The 10,014-nt window shown below is 38.2% G+C and overlaps 1 pseudogene; it reads left to right on the top strand.

The window, feature by feature from the left end:
• Window positions 1-2,388: 2,388 nt before the first annotated feature.
• Window positions 2,389-3,987, top strand: LOC128579560 (methionine aminopeptidase 2-like; annotated as a pseudogene).
• The last annotated feature ends 6,027 nt before the right edge of the window (window positions 3,988-10,014 follow it).

Genomic DNA, 10,014 nt, shown 5'->3' with positions numbered 1-10,014 from the left:
TTCTGTTAAACTTGATCTCGCAGTAGGTCCTTTGCCCTACCTTTTTGCCTAGAATATTTCCTGATCTTCACATGGCCAGTTCCCTCTTATCCATTAGGTCCCAGTTAAATGTCACCTTGTTAGAGGTGTTTTCTGATTGTCTTGTATAAAGAGTTGTGCTTCAGCGCTCCTGGTTACTCTCTGGCATTACTTATTTTAATTTCGCTGCAGCCCTCCTCCCGACAGAAATTAACATATATATTTTTATATGCTGACCATCTGTGTCCTACCCCCCCTCCATTTAAATTAAGCTCCCTGAGCTCGGGCCTTGTTTGCCTTTCCCTCCACTGTTTTTCACGATGTGTGGAAGATTGCCTGGCCCATAGTTGTTGTTCAATGAGTATTTGCTGAATTAATGAATGAAGGAAAAATACCAAAATGCAACTATCATTTGTGATTTGGAAGGGAGACTTGGGTATCTTAAAATTCCAATTTTACAAAAATTAAGATTTGTATTTTTTTCCCAATGGGTATGAAGTCTTTGGTTTGCGATTTAGAAGTGACAAACGGTTTAATGGACTCATATTTAGATAGAATGTGGGATGTCACGGATCATTCACTGAGCAATTATTGTACACCTGCTGTGTATCAATGTGGGAGTCACTTTGCTGGGCACTGGGCCTCCAGGTTAAAGGAAAATATTGGCTCTTCTTTATGGATCCCATATTAGCCTCAGTATCTGTAATATTACCTATAGACTCCATAGGATACAGAGGAAACCTGTGGGTAAAAAGCATTCTAAGCTTTCCACAGTCTTACCATACTCTAGTGATGTCAGTCTCGAAAATGTTCTTGTCAGCATCATGGACTAAATCACATGGCAGCTGGCTCAGGTTTCTTGCCCTCGGAACTCTCTCAATAATCTCATGGTATCATCCACCTGAGCACCTTCTCCACATCGCCCTGTCTCTTCCATTCCTCCTGATCTCATCCCTTCACCTCCTCTCCACTTCAGAAGTCTTCGTGCTGCTTCTCACTCCAAAATCCCACTTCCAGAGCTTTCCTCACTGCCACTCTGTTGTCATGTGTGATTCTGAAGTTATTGAAATCGTCCACTTTTGTGCAGTCTCCCAGCCTCTCAAGCCCCTCTTGAGTGCACTTCTTTTGTGACCAGCAGTGGTCCCTGATTCAACAGTCAGCAACTCCCTCCACTGATACCCTTGTCATCTGCTTGTCCCTCTGTGATCTTTCTCATGCCACTGAATACTGGACTAACAAGACCTCCTTCGGCTGGGTCTTTGACTTTGCTGGGTAAACTTTTGATGTGTTTCTGGTCCCTTTCTCTTCTTCCTCATGACACCTCTTTTCCAAAGCTTTGGGCCTCATTAGTCTGCCCCATCCAGTGATTTACTCCTACTTCACAGACATCATGGAGTTTTTGTGCTGGAAAATTCGCAAATTTTCACACTTTTCATATTTAGTTTGTATAATTAAAATAAAAAAATATATAAACTTTAATGACAGCTTCCTATCTTGCTCTATGAACACTTTATATTGATATCTCATTTATCCCTTAAAATAATCTGATAAAAATATTACTATTGCCTTCAACTTACACATGAACAATCTCAAACAGGTAGTGACCAGGTGTCTTATGTAAGATCACACACTCAGGATGTGCCCCACCTGAGATATGAACTCACTTTTATCTGACTCCAAGTTCCAAGTCCTTGATCACAACAGAATACATGGCCTCCCCACCATACCTCTATCTTCCTCCTACTAGTTTATTTACCTAAAAATCAATGCCTTTTTTAGGTCCAAGAACAAGTATTCACATATTTTACTTTTTCTCTATAAGTGTCAACATTTCTCACTTTCCCTCTGGCTTCCAAATTCCAGGCCTGGATCTATGACTCTTACCTAATGAACTTGCTTGCCTGGATATGACAAGTTGCTGCTACCAGTATCAACATTACCTGGCCCATCAGTGCCACATGGTCCATAAATGACCCACAAGGCATGCCCTGTCTTGCCCCAAAGGGAGCTCAAAGCTTATACCTCTCTAGTTCCTAATTTTATCCAATCTTGTGTCTTATTTTCTGAGCTGTCCCTTTCTCCTACTCTCAAATGGATTATATCATTTAGCTTGTAACTATGCTCAACTCAATTCTTTGTACAAAAAAAAAAAAGGAAAAGCAAGCATCAGCTCCACAACCTGACTTTTTCTTGGTCTTACCTATTTCCCTTTCATTATTGCCAGATTCTTCCTTGTTTTGCATTCACATTCTGTCTGATCATGTTCCATTCTCTCCTAACCACTGACATCTGACTTTTCTAAAAGGTCTTGACCATTCAGATCAACACAATCTGGTGCTGCTCTCATTCCCTCACACTCTCTCAGGCAACATGGCGGGTGTGGAGGAGGAAGCGGCCTTGGGAGCCACATGAATGGTGACTTGGATGCAGATGACAGGGAGGAGGAAGCTGCCTCTATGGCTGAAGAAACAGCCAAGAAAAAAAGATGGAAGAAGAAGAAGAGTAAAGGGGCTGCTGCAGTAGGGCAACAAGAACCTGATAAAGAATCAGGAGCCTCAGTGGATGAGGTAGCAAGAAATTGGAAAAACAAGCATTGGAAGAAAAAAAGAAAGAGATGATGATAATGAAGATGGAGCAACTGGAAAGAAGAAGAAGAAGAAGAAGAAGAAGAAGAAGAAGAAGAAGAAGAAGAAGAAGAAGAAGAAGAAGAAGAAGAAGAAGAAGAAGAAGAAGAAGAAGAAGAAGAAGAGGAAGAAGAGGAAGAAGAGGAAGAAGAGGAAGAAGAGGAAGAAGAGGAAGAAGAAGAAAAGGAAGGAAGGAAGGAAGGAAGGAAGAAGAAGAGATCAAAAGTTCAAACAGACCCTTCCTCAGTTCCAATATGTGACCTGTATCCCAATGGTGTATTTCCCAAAGGACAAGAGTGAGAATATCCACCCACACAAGATGGGCAAACAGCTGCTTGGAGAACTACAAGTGAAGAAAAGAAAGCCTTAGATCAGGCCAGTGAAGAGATTTGGAATGATTTTCGAGAAGCTGCAGAAGCACATCGACAAGTTAGAAAATATGTTAAGAGCTGGATCCAGCCTGGGATGACAATGATAGAAATCTGTGAAAAGTTAGAAGACTGTTTATGCAAATTGATAAAAGAGAATGGATTAAATGCAGGCCTGGCATTTCCTACTGGGTGTTCTCTCAATAATTGTGCTGCCCATTATACTCCCAATGCTGGTGACACAACAGTATTACAGTATAATGACATCTGTAAGATAGATTTTGGAACATGCATAAGTGGTAGGATTATTGACTGTGCTTTTACTGTCACTTTTAATCCCAAATATGATACATTATTAAAAACTGTAAAGGATGCTAGTAATACTGCAATAAAGTGTGCTGGAATTGATGTTCGTCTATGTGAACATCATAGACGTTGGGGAGGCCATCTAAGAAGTTATGGAATCCTATGAAGTTGAAATAGATGGGAAGACATAACAAGTGAAACCAATCCGTAATCTGAATGGACATTCAATTGGGCAGTATAGAATACATGCTGGGAAAACAGTGCCCATGGTGAAAGGAGAGGCAACAAGAATGGAAGAAGGAGAAGTGTATGCAATTGAACCCTTTGGTAGTACAGGAAAAGGTGTTGTTCATGATGACATGGAACGTTCACATTACGTGAAAATTTTTGATGTTGGACATGTGCCGATAAGGCTTCGGCACCCTTGCCTTCTGCCGCAGATGGCTTGATTGCTTAGGAGAAAGTAAATATTTAATGGCTCTGAAGAATCTGTGTGACTCGGGCATTGTAGATCCATATCCACCATTATGTGACATTAAAGGATCATGTACAGCACAGTTTGAACATACCATACTGTTGCGTCCAACATGCAAAGAAGTTGTCAGCAGAGGAGATGACTATTAAACTTAGTCCAAAGCCACCTCAACATCTTTATTTTCTAAGCTTTGTTGGAATACATTATACTAGAATTAATTTGCAACATGTTGTCTGTTTTAACCGTGGACCTTTGTAATACTTTTTATTCATGTTAAAAAAGAAGGAATTTGATCAAAGGCAAACGGTCTAATTAACCAAGGAAAAAGCTTTCAGGACTTTTCAAATGTTAACTGTTTTACTTTCTCCTGTCTAGGAAATGCTATAAAGCTTAAATTAGTTAGGAATGACTTAAACATTTTGTTTTGAACATCTAAGGGATGCTTTTTGGATGTTTATATTGCCATATTCTTACTTGAATGCTTTGAATGACTACATCGAATTCTGCATCTATACTCTCTGGTATTGCTTTTTAACCTTCCTGGAATCCATTTTCTAAAAAAAAAAAAAGACATTTTCAGATCTGACAAAACAAACAAACAAACAAAAAAACAATCTGGTGCCCTTCTTTCCCATCAGCATCTTACCTGAACTCTGTATTCTGAACTCTGTATCGTTAGCTTCTGTTGACCTTTTTCCTTAAAACCCTCTTGTTCCTGAGCTGTAAAAATACCATATTTTCTTTCCAAATTCTTTCACTTTTTATGTCTCTTTGGGCAGGGCATGGTGGCTCATGCCTGTAATCCTAGCACTCAGGGAGGCTGAGGCGGGTGAATCACCTGAGCTGATGAGTTTGAGACCAAATTCTTTCTCTTTTTATACTCTTCCTTCTCTTTTCTTTCACTGACTTCTCTTCCTTTCCCCACTTCCTAATTGTTGGTAAGCCCTGGCATATTCTTCTAGGCCCTTGTTATCTCTCCCAGCTCACTGCTTCCAGGGGGTGTCAGTCATGTTCCCAGTCCTGTACCATCACCTGTCATTTGCTGACTCCTCGGGGGGTTACTCTGGCCCACAGCTTATTCCACATGCCAGAACTGTTTTTTCTTTCTTTTTTATTGTTGGGGATTCATTGAGGATACAATAAGCCAGATTACACTGATTGAATTTGTTAGGTAAAGTCCCTCTTGCAATCATGTCTTGCCCCCAGAATGTGTGGCACACACCAAGGCCCCACCCCCCTCCCTCCGTCCCTCTCTCAGGCCTTTTGTCACTAGAGGATAGCACAGACTCTTCAGTGGAATCATTGTGTTCACAGACTTGGCCCCTTTTCTTTATGGCTTGTCTTCAAAAATAATCACTAATAATTTCACCTGAAAATTTTTTAACCCTTCCCCCTTTCTCTTGCCATCCAAAATCAAAAGGCACAGCAGCCCCAATTCCAGAATTAGCTTCATCTTCTCCATCTCATGATCATAACCTCAATTGAGTTTTTATTTTCTCCCACCTAAATTATTCTAGCTCTTGCCTTTGTGACCAATAAAAATCTTTTCAGTTCATTCTTCACTTTTTTGACTTTTTTTCCCCCCTAAATTACAAACCTCACATTATTTTCCTGGAAAGCATATTATTGACAGGATAATGTTCAAATCTATCAGTGAGGTACATACAGGCTGCTTTGTATCCTCTCCTCCCCATCCTTCTTGTTTTCATTCCTTTTCCAATTATTCTCCTCATTAGTCCACATTAGCTATAGCCATGGCAGCAACCAAATACAATACATTTCCACAATTATATACTTTTGGGATGTGAACATGCATTCATTCTTTTCACCCAGAATACATTTATCTCCCTCTTCAACCCAGCCTGCTTGCCTGCTCATTTTCACAATGCAACTCCAAGAAGGTCTCCACAGGTTCTCCTTATTGTTGGGCAAGTCACTCCTTTCCCTTTCTCCTACTTCAAAACATACTCGTTTGCAACCCTCTGTTATTCACACATTGTAACCATTTGGGGGGCTGACTCTTCCCTCCAGCTATGCAGTCAGATAACTGGGTTTGTCTTACATTTATTTTTTCAAAATCTAGCCAAGTGGCCCACAGTAAGTGTTCAACAGATACTATTGAAACAATTGATGAACTGCATGGAGAATTATAATGAAAAATATCTGGGTTAGTCCAATATGTTAACAAAAACAAATAATACATCTCAGAATGAGATTTACAAAGTGGGAAATGCATAGGAAGTTAAAGCACAATGTTTCCATTTATACTGATTGTAGGCAAGAACTGAAGCAAATAAAGATTTGGTGTGGATTCATAAGTATCAAAGATAAATGTAAATTTATTTGAGTAAGATTAAAACCAACAAATACATTTAACCTCAGAGGAGAAAATTGAGACAAGTAGAGAGAGGACTGTGTAAAAATTGTACTGATCAGTAGTTCATATTCACAAAGCTACAGCAGAAAGGCCTAGGAATTATTAGAAGGGAAAATTTTCAGCATTTCAGTGTTAAGCACTGGAATAAGTAGTTCAGAAAAGTTGTAGAATTTATTTGGAAGATGATCAAGATTTTATTCAAGAAGCCTGAAATTAAACACTCCTTTAATAGAAAACGTATTTCTGATTCTACAGCTATAAAACATAAGAAAAAAGTCTGTTAATAAACTGCATGATGCCAATGGATCATATTGTACATCATTATAAAAATAAACTTTTAAAAAACTGACTAAATATGAATTTAAAAATTGAAGAATGCACATATATTTCTTCTGGGGGTAAACTTAAAATAGAAATGACTGATTTTTAAAATACTGAAATAGAATTATGTAAGAGTGACTGCTTTTTGGACAATATAAAAGCCTCTTTGTTGGAGTGATATGAAGTTATTAAAAATTGATCCTGGGTCTTATCCACTTCTGATGTTTATTATTCTCTTAGTCCATCTTCATCATTTCCCAATAATAACTGATTATTTTCTCTCTAATATTTTTTGTCTCTGATTCAGATTAAGTTTTCCATTTTTCATGGGATATTTGGGGTCCATTTTCTTTTAATGTGTACTAATAAAATATCAAAGGTCAGATTTTGCTTGGTGGTAGTTTCCACGATGAAGACTGGGCATGTATGTAGGCAACAATCCTCTGGTCCTTCATCCTCCACCCTTATTATTAGATGTGGCTTAAAATAATGGACAAAGCTCAGAGTTTATGCAACAGGTTATTAGCTGCCATCTTTTTATTTTGGATTAATTGCTATTCCAGAATATAGACTCAAATGGTCCTTATCATTCTTACACGTGAAATATAAAATCTGATTAGAGGGATTAAGTTTTATCACATAACTGGTTTTGATTCTGGAAAATTGTTCATGGAGGAGGATAAAACTCACTCATAAATTCTCATTTGGGCCAAATGATTTAGTAAAGAGTGCTGAATGGATACCTGATTTTATTAATGTCTAAAGTATGGCCCCTGTCACCATAGAAGATGATACTTTGATTATAAGATGTGAGTTTTATGTATATGAATATAAATGATGTCAATAATAACTGGAACTGCTTCTTCAATGAAATTTCTCAGTATATTACATGCCCAAATCAAACCAGATTTTCAGAAAAATAAAACTTTGCTAGTGATTTGGGGTACTAGAATGTTGGGTGTTTTTGTTTATTTTTGAAGAGAAAGTATTCTCTCTTTTTCAAGAAATGAGCATTTATTTCTGAATTAAAATCTTGTTATAATAAATATAATAGCTTCTACTCAGTCTATTTTTGTTATAAGCTGATACAGTTTTACATTTACATTACACAAAAAGGCTAATTTATTTCCTCAAGGTGACTATCTTGGGTATATTTCTGATGTCTCAGGTGCCTCCTCAGAGTCTCTCCTGTTGTTCACTGAACCCACCTCAGATGCCCCTCATTGGGTGAGGGTGAGGCCAGGGCCCTTAAGAAGCAGGCAAGTGAAGACTCTGGTTGGTGAAGAAATCGGAAAAAATGTGGAAGATAAATTCTGTCACTCCTTCTGCTCCCTCCCTCCTACAAATTGTTTTCTTTTTTTTTGTAGAGACAGAGTCTCACTGTACCACCCTTGGGTAGAGTGCCGTGGCATCTCACGGCTCACAGCAACCTCTAACTCTTGGGCTTACGCGATTCTCTTGCCTCAGCCTCCCGAGTAGCTGGGACTACAGGCACCTGCCACAACGCCCAGCTATTTTTTCTTTTTGTTGCAGTTTGGCCGGGGCCGGGTTTGAACCCGCCACCCTTGGCATATGGGGCTGGCTCTCTACTCACTGAGCCACAGGCGCCGCCCAGCCTACAAATTGTTTTAAGCTTTTCCTACACAGTCCCTTTGCAGCTCCCTTTCCAGCTGAGCAGCACACCTGTCTGCTGAGGCTCCCTGCACAGTAGCAGCCAGAGTGGACACCGTCCTGGAAACACATCCCAGGAACTGTTTCCTGTCATTTCCAGCCTCATTTCTTTCTGAGTTCATTCTCTGTGTCCTTGATTTGTACAAGTACCTCTCCCATAAAGCTTTGTTTATGTGATTGTTTTCAAAAAAAAAAAAAAATAGGGTTGAGACAGCTAGTTTTGCTCTTGTTGCAGAGACGGATAGTTTTCCACCAAAATGTGTGCTGTGCTCTCTCTTCAGGGGTCTAGAGCTGTCACTGCAAGCAGCAAACCAGCTGGAGATTCCATTTCTTCACTATCTCCTTTTGCATCAAAATGTGACCAATTACTTAGTCCCACCACTGGCATCTGAGCAGAAACAATAGGACACCTCTTAGCTTAAGCCTTTTAAAGGTCATTAGGCTTTTTCCCAGGTTCTCTTTCCCCTTCTCTCATCTGCCTCTGCTCTTACCCACCACACTCCATTGCTTCATGTAGTAATAACTGCAATAATAAATATAATTACGATTTATTGTGTTTTCTAGGTGCTAGGCACATTACTCCAATTTTCTCACAAGTAGCTCGAGGAGATAGGTACTCTTTTAACCCTCATATTGCAAATGAGACAACCAAGATTACAGCTGCAAATATGTGAACCTGGGATTCCTAGCCTAGGTGGTCTGACTTGAAAGCCTCTGTTCCTACCTAATATGATATGCTGCTTCCCAGAGCAGTTCAATTTAGTAGGGAATTTTTAAGGAAGACTAAGTACATATAGTCCATAAATTAAGAAATACACTCTGGGATTAAAGTTTATTTTATCTTAGAAAAATGTAAGCTCCAAAACAGATGCATTACACTGACCAAAAAGATAAACCACAGAGAGGCAAGCTTTATAATTAAAATAGTTTTCTGAGAGAGCCTAAGGTGAGGTTTATTGAGGGGCAGTAAACTATTATCCATTTATAAAGCATTCTATCAATTTCATGGATTTTTATGGTTATTAAAAATTATATAAGATATAGAATTTATTATGGTTAATGGCCAAATCTTGAGAAAATTATAACTAGAGAACCTGGCTTCATTTATAGTAATATTGATCACTTGATCTCCTTTTTTTTCTTTCCAAAGCTTACATTAATAAAACACTAGAATTTAATTTCTTTTGTTTCTTTCTTTATTTCCATCTCTATCCACTACTCTCTAGATTTTGGACTGTAACCTGTTTTCCTAATTATTAAATGTTTGATGAGGCCATATGATGATGCAATACATATGGCTATACTAATAAGCTGCACCAATGATAACCATGCTCACTTTGCAAGAGGACTACCATTATAAAAATTAAAATATAAACAGAGATTTTAAATGCCTTCATTAGGCTAAACTTGGTAGCTCTCTTGTTTGCCTCTCCATTTTTCATGAGATTCTTGAGCGGGGGTCTGAATAAGGCTCAGTACTCACTCTACAAAGATAAAATCATTCTATATTCATTTTGCAAGGAAGAATACTCAATAATTCATGAATAGTTTTCTGATTGAAACTATTTTCATCTTTTTGGTAAATCACATCATTTTACTTCCATATATAAGTTTGTTTTGTTGTTAAAGTTATACTACAGTGGATGAGTATTGTATGCATTGCATTATTTAATTAATGCTTATGTTCATTATTCACATGGGAAGTAAACAATATTAAAAAAGCAAACAGATTATTTTAATGAGGCTTTTTATACTACACCTTTTTTGCTTTTGAGGTTATGGCTGAATGAGTGGTTTGAACAAGTTAACCGTTTATTCAAAGCCTTCGTAAAGTTTTCTGTCATTAGAAATAAA

The sequence above is a fragment of the Nycticebus coucang genome, unplaced genomic scaffold (assembly GCF_027406575.1).
Source record: "Nycticebus coucang isolate mNycCou1 unplaced genomic scaffold, mNycCou1.pri scaffold_72, whole genome shotgun sequence".
In the NCBI taxonomy this organism is placed as follows: Eukaryota; Metazoa; Chordata; class Mammalia; order Primates; family Lorisidae; genus Nycticebus; species Nycticebus coucang.
Note: the sequence above shows the minus strand (reverse complement) of the source record. Positions and strands in the feature narration are given on the sequence as shown.